Source organism: Prionailurus bengalensis, chromosome A3 (assembly GCF_016509475.1).
Source record: "Prionailurus bengalensis isolate Pbe53 chromosome A3, Fcat_Pben_1.1_paternal_pri, whole genome shotgun sequence".
Taxonomy (NCBI): domain Eukaryota; kingdom Metazoa; phylum Chordata; class Mammalia; order Carnivora; family Felidae; genus Prionailurus; species Prionailurus bengalensis.
In genome coordinates this window covers 73169644-73177240 of record NC_057354.1, presented here as the reverse complement: position 1 = coordinate 73177240, position 7597 = coordinate 73169644, and the positions used below count along the sequence as shown (strand labels likewise).

The 7597-nt window shown below is 40.8% G+C and overlaps 1 pseudogene; it reads right to left on the bottom strand.

The window, feature by feature from the left end:
- Positions 1-5997: 5997 nt before the first annotated feature.
- On the bottom strand, positions 5998-6407 carry LOC122466977 (annotated as a pseudogene).
- Positions 6408-7597: the final 1190 nt, after the last annotated feature.

Genomic DNA, 7597 nt, shown 5'->3' with positions numbered 1-7597 from the left:
AGGGATTCATATCTCAGTACAAAGGTACAGCAATAAATTAGTACATAATTCCTTAGTTCGACCCTAGCCTCACTGAAAACTGAAGATAAGCAAATAGGATAAACATCTGTTTTTGTTAAACATTGTCACAATCAGAGGTTTCTCTTAACTTTTTCTTCAAATAGGCAATGCATTTGCATAATTAAAAAATAAAAATGGTAGGGGCTCCTGGTTGGCTCAATCAGAAAAGTATGTGACTCTTGATTTGGGGGTCATGAGTTCAAACCCCACATTGGTGTAGAGATTATAAATAAATAAATAAATAAATAAATAAATAAATGATCAAATGGTTTTAAAAGGAATGCATTGAAATTCTCATTCTCACCCTGTTCCCACCAGTCCCAAACCCCAGCCCATTTCCTATAGGTAACCATTTTATTTTTTTAAATGTTTTTATTTATTTTTGAGAAAGAGAGAGAGAGACAGAGACAGAGCATGAGTGGGGGGAGAGACAGAGAGAGGGAGACACAGAATCCAAAGCAGGCTCCAGGCTCTGAGCTGTCAGCACAGAGCCCAACACAAGGCTTGAGCTCTGACCCGTGAGATCATGACCTGAGCTAAAGTCGGACGCTCAAACGACTGACCCACCCAGGTGCCCCTATAGGTAACCATTTAAAAATTTTTTCTATGTACTCTTCCAGGGCACCTGCCCAGTGTCCGTTTAGGCATACATAACCAAAATCAAATATATATTCTTATAACTTCTCTCCCTTTTCCGTAAAACAAGGAGCATTCTACAAACACTGTTTGCACCTTGCTTTTTTTTTTTTTTTTTCACTTCATGCGTCCTAGAGATCTTTCCTTAGTAGCTTTCCTTATGGTAAGCTTCCTTATTCTTTGTTGTTGTTATTAGAGCTGCACAGTATTCCATTTTATGCCACACTTTTTTTATTCGGGTTGTTTCAGTCTGTGTTCTTTTATAAACAGTGCAAGCGTTTCTAATCAGACATTTCTGGCTCAAATTTTGTTCCTTCTATTCTCTTGAAATTCTTCAGGCTTACAGAGGGCTGCCCAAGGGGTGCACACTAGACTTACAGAAGGATAGATGTAGAAGAGGCTTTAGAGCTGGCCTAATCCAACCCACTGTTTTAAGGGGAAATCAAAGCTCCTGTAAAGTGACTTTCCCAGGGTTACAGAGTGGGGCCAGAGTCTAGGTTTACTGCTTCCCTGCCTGAAATTGTACCGGCTAGATCACACGGCTGGATACTGAGTGTGTGTGTGTGTGCGTGTGCATGCCTCTAGGAATATAAAACTCATTGAATGCAATGTCAAACATGGTAAGAGCCAGGAGGAGATTACAAAGCCCCTTTCAGCATCGGATCCCTTGGAGCAGGAAGTCACCTGGTTAGGGAAAATCTGGGAAGGCTTCATCAAGGAGGCAGCATTCGTGGTGGGCCTCGAAGGATGGATAAGATTTCACCAGGGAAAAAAGATGAAAGACAAGAGTTGTGAATATGGGAAAACATCAGGTATCTTTGGGTAGCAAGGAGCCTACTGTGGCTGCAGCACAATGTATGATTAGAAAATAAGACTACTAGTAGTTTTAATGAGACTAGTGAATGCTTACCCTAGACTAGGTGTTATTCTTATTGCTTTATCAATACTAGCCCTTAAATTTCTCAACCCTGTGAAGCAAGTACCAGTTGCTTAAAATTATCCCCATTTTACATGTGGGGACACTGAGGCACAGAGAGAGTTGATAAGTCAACTTAAGTCAAATGTTACACAGTAAGGTTACATTCTAGAGAGTCCGACTCTAAAGCAGTGTTAACACTTCTCCATGTTCTTAGGAAATGAGACTGGAAAAAGCCCGATTAGAGAGGATACTGGAATGCTTGTTGAAACACAGAAAGATTTATACTGCCCTGTTTGTAAATGGAAGGAGATACATATTTATTGAGCATACATACCTTAAAAAACATGTGAGATAGATATCATTTTTGATAGAATTCAGATGGGGAAACTAGGGTTCTGAGAGGCAAAGTAACTTGCTAGCTAGCAAGTGGCAAGAGACCCCTGAGGCTGGCATGTGAATGAAAACCAGTGCCTGCGCCCAGGCTGACGTTTATCCAAACACAGCCCATAGAATACTAGTGCGTAGCTTAGAGGGGAATGGGGTTTGTGGTCAACTAAACTTGGGAAATGCTAAGATAAACAAAATTAGACCTCAATTTAATTGCAGATTTTAATATACTTTCCATACTTCATAAATAGAGAGGTAGATGTTGCATCACAGACTTACTATGATTCACTCTGCTCCCACCACTTCCAAGCCCTTTGTTCAAGTCATATTCAGTGGAAATAGTGCTGGGAGGTATACTGGTTTGGGAAAGCCTGAATAGAACATACTGGAGAAAGGAAGGAAAGATGTGTTTCCTGATCAGCTAGGCATACAGGCACTCTTTACAGATCTATAATGTTAAAATATGAAGGGCACATGAATCTTACTTTCTGAGGATGGCACAGAAAATAAGTTATCTAAACTTCCATATCTCAGAAGACTGGAATGTTTTGTGGGTTTTTTGTTTGTTTGTTTTGTCTTGGTTTAAGTATCAAAATGGGAAAACCTGATTTGATTTCTAAGCTAGAAATCTCCCAATTTCTATTCTAGTTCTTTCACACCCTAAGGTAAAGATGTTGCAGTGTTGGGAACCAAAAAGTATATGTAGGGTATGCTTTTTAGGTTATGCCCGTGAACTTAACTTCTGATTAGCTGGTGGTTTAATTTATAATCTGATATTGCTATTGTATTACTATAAAAGAGAGTATACTCAAAAAGAATACCTTCACCCTTTCCTTCAAATTGCCTCATGAAATGTAAAAGTTACATGTATGGCATGAGTAAACCAAGTATAAAACCTTTGTCATTAAAAAAGTATTCTGCAGAACACCTGGATGGCTTAATTGGTTAAGCATCTGACTTTGGCTCAGGTCTTGATTTCACAGTTTGCAGTTCATGAGTTCCAGCCCTGTGTCAGGCTCTGTGCTGACAGCTCAGAGCCTGAAGCCTGCTTTGGATTCTGTGTCTCCCTCTCTCTCTGCCCCTCCCCCACTCATGCTCTGTCTCTGTCTCTCTCAAAAATCAATAAACAAAAAAAAATTTTTTTTAAGTATTCTGCAAATCTTAAACACAGTGTGAAAATAATACTCTTTTACCGGCTACAAATTCTGTATGTCAAAGGTCATTTCTGTAGGCAATTGTTATTACATTTGATAAGTTGAATGGAGCTTCCTTTTTAATTCAATTCTATGAGTATTTTTTTAATCTGCAGGATGATTATTGGAATGGCCAGAAATGCTATCGGTGCTGATTTTATTACCCCCATAAAATGACCCAGCTCTAAGAACAAGAGGGAGATTTAATAACATCCATTCTTATTTAGAGAGCTGGGGTGCGGGTAAAGGCTTAAATACAACCCTGAGTTCTTGCAAAAACTGGTGGGATCACTGACAGTAGTGTTATTTCATACTTCTGGAGACATTTGACGGGGATCTCTTCAGATACAGACAAGATCGACTTTTGGATATTTTTCCTAAGAAAGTTTTCATAATAACATACTTTGCTGCTGCTGCTGCTGTTGCTCTAAAATTTAATTTTAGTGACTTGAAGCTGTGAGTAAAGTTCAAACTCCCTCTTTTACCACTGCATTCTGATTGGAAGGTAGCTTATTTAGGATAACCATCAGTTCTTTTGCCCGGAGTCTACAGTAAGAGGAACCCAAAGGAAAAACACAAATAAAAAGACGGTATTCACTCATAATCTTTCTTAGGCCAAAATGAACAATATATATATATATACAAATGCTAGTGAAACAGATTGAAAATAGAACCCCACAGGAAAGTTGAAAATGATGCTAACTAATTGCAATAAAATACAAATCCACCCATAACCTAATTAATATAAATATCTTCTTTCTTTTGCATACCCCACAACATGGACATATACATTGAAATGTTTCTCAAGCACGGGCAACTGGGATCCCCAGCCTATGAAACATACCAGCCTTATGAAAACGTTCTCATCTTAGGAACCACTGGATTTGGGATTCTGTACCATTCTAGTGGCTTCTTGGTGTTGGAATTGGGTAGGAAATCTTGGGTGAAAGGAGACTCAAGATGTGCGTCCTGAATTGTAACCTTGGCACCACCCACCCTGTGAGCTCAGACAAATGACTTCATCTCTGGTGCCTGTTTTATTATCTCCCAATTTCTATTCTCGCTCTTTCATATCCAAAGGTGCATGTCATCTGAAGCCTTGGGCACTTTGCATCATAAATCAGAAACAAATCCAGGAGTGAGAAAGAGTGAAGGAGACAAGTACCTGGCTAGGAACACTAAGTTTCTGCACACACTTTGTATTAGGTTTTGTTCATGGTGTTTCATGTTCTGGACCATTCCTTCCACATTTATACATTTTCTCCTGGTCCTTGGAAAACTGAAGTCTCTGTGGAACATTCCATGAATGATCATCAGCATTACGTTCTACTAAAATAACTGGGACCTATTTATAAACCACAGGAAATTGTTCTTGCTCAGGATACTGTCTGAATAAGTAATTTAAAAAGTGGAAAACACTGTCAGTCTTCCATATGTTTTCTCTATTTATTGTTTCCCAAACTGGCCTTGAACATTCCTATCTCTATACCTTTGTTTATGCTATTCTCATAGCTCACATACCTTCCTCACTTATTCAAATCCTCTCCTTCTTTAAGATTCAGCTCAAATATCACTTTTTTCAGGTAGAAATTTCTATAACTTTTGACATGGGTCCTCACCCCCCACAACCCAGGGATCCTTTTTTTCCCCTCAAAACTATGAGTCACTTGTACCCCCAACACATCACTTAGAACTTAAGTCCTACCCTATTTTGTTTTCTTCTTGTTGCCATTACATAAAATTGGGATTTCCAGAGAGACTGTGAACACCTTGAAGAGAAGCTCCCACATGAATAAACCAAGATAGCATCCAATACACAGCTAAGAACACAGAAGGTGCTTAGTGTTGTGGATATAAGGTGATGGTTTTCAAATGGTCTAAAGCCAAATAAAAGAAAATCACAGAAACCCGACGTGCAAAATAGACAAAAGTTGACCCAGTGTGGTAGAAGTTGGAGTATAGATAGGGACACTGGCATCCCATAAAATGGACCCCATTCCCTACCCTCCTCTTTGCTCAGATGCTGGAGCATCCCCACAGCTCACACTCCCTTTCTCCCTTGGCCTGTCCATGCCAGTGTCCCCAGGCTTCTGTGCTGGGAACCTGACCTTCCCAGCACCTTAGTGGCCTCATTCCATTCCCTCCAGGCATAAGCATAGATGTGTCTGAGCTGAGCTGTTAGAACTCTCCAGTGTGCTAATGTTACCTACCCGCTCCAAAATGTTTGCATTCTCATAGAATTTTTCTAAAGAGAGCACCTCAACCACACCCATGGATCCCTAACCAGTCACTTGGAGAACTCAATATGGCTGATCATGCAACAGTCCTTTTGACCACATTCCCTCTTTCCTACTGCCCCAGCATATTCCCTTAGGAATGCCTGTGTGTTTGAAATTCTGGAAGTCCCCAATAGTATTTTCTGTCAACACAAACATACTCTTCCCCATAAGCAAAATTCTCTTTTCTCTTTCATACTCTCAATTAATTGGAAGGAAATAGAGCAAGCAAAGTTACCGGTAGTAATTTTTTTTAATTGAGGTAAAATTGATATATAACATTATATTAGTTTCATTTTAATGAAATTATAATGATTTCATGCAAATACATTTTGCAAAGTGATCACCACAATAAGTCTAGTTAATATCTGTCCCTGTTCACAGTTACATTTTTTTTTCTTGTGATGAGAACTTTTAAGATCTATTCTCTTAGCAACTTTCAAATATGTAATACTGTATTACTAACTACAGTCATTCTGGTGGTACATTTTGTGTGTGTGTATTTTTAATGACTGAAACAAAACATTTAAAACCTCAGCTCCTGGAAGAACCATTTGTTCTTGCCGGTCCTGTACCTCTCCTGGAAGTTTACCTTGGCTACTAATCAAGCCTTGCATTTAAGAGCAGGGTCTCTGAAGACATCCTTGTTGACGACAGTTTTGTCCAAGAGGATATGCACAGAGTACTTTATGGGCATGCATGATTATAGTTATAAACTTTCACAAAAGACTTGATCTTTGACCTCTTGATGATTTCCTTCTTTCCCATGGCAGCTTGTCACTTTGCAGGGATAGCGGTCAATTCTAGCCACCAGACATGGCTGTAGGGACAGTCTGAGGTATCATCATCAACATTCTTCATGATAACTGCTTTGCATCCGGAGTAGTGACTGGCCAGGACCAGCATCACCTTCCCCGGTTTCATGAACTTGCCCATCTTGATGCCATCTAGATGAACTTGCCCATCTTCGAGCCTCTAGAAGAAAGCTCTGGTGGTACTTTAAATGGCACAAGACACATCTCATTCAGAGCACAGAAACAGAATGAAGAGTGGCTGTACTGTCCACTCCTTGGCCTGGCATCATTCCAGCCCATTTGCCCCAGTGCTGGACTGCACTCCTCCAACATTGACCACTATGGCCTCCTGCTCTCTCGGGCTCCACACTCGCATTCTTGCTCCTCCCCTGATTTGCCAAACATGCTTATTGGACTAACAATGGGTTTGTCCTTGACTTTACACCCTGTTGACCTCTTTGATTATGGAGATCCAGTTTTCACTTCAGACCCCAACTCAGACCCTGGTGCTCTTAGTTTTGTTCACTGGCCAGTGGCCTGTCTGGGTCCACAGATCCTGGCAACTTCAACCACTTCAAAACACCAGGCCCTGCCAACCACAGACGGCAGGCCACACTTGCCAGCTGCAATCTGGGGCTATCTTCCAGGAGACCCTCTTGCCTGTGCTACGAGCCCACTTCCATTCAGTTCCAAACCCTTAACTTAGCAACTCTGATCTCAGTAGCCTCCTGACTTCACACTGCATGTGTTCTTCCCACTATTTACACTCAGATTACCTCTACAGACTTTGGCCTTATTCACCTTTGCCGCTCCATGTGCCCTCTAAAACCCTTTGGCTTCTCTGCCCCCCCCCCCCCCCCCCCGCCCTTACCTGGCCCACTGCAAGGAGAAGTCATAGCCTCACCATCACCAGTGTGGAACATTCCACTGGCCCCTGAGGAGTGGGCATAAGCCAATCAGGAGAATGATTTTCCTGATAAACCAGTCAGAGAGAAGAGCTTTTTGGTGTTCTTAAGTCCACTGTGCAGGTCAGGAGATTATTCTCAGAGAGAGATATGAAATAGGGAATGTAAATCTGGAGTCTTAGTCCAGTTACAAAGAGGTACACACATTTCATAAAGGGAAAGTGATTTAATCTCTCTCCCATCATTTTACCAGATGGGCTGAGTCCTGCTGGGAATGTGCTACGAGGGAAAACGTTTATCAGGAAGAGAAGTAAAGGACCTGGGATTCTTGTTATCCATCTTCCATAAGCAGTCATTTCTTTTTTCTTTTGTATTTTTTTTTTTTTTTAGGGAGAAAAAAGTGTTGGCCTGAACTCCTCGTGCTTTC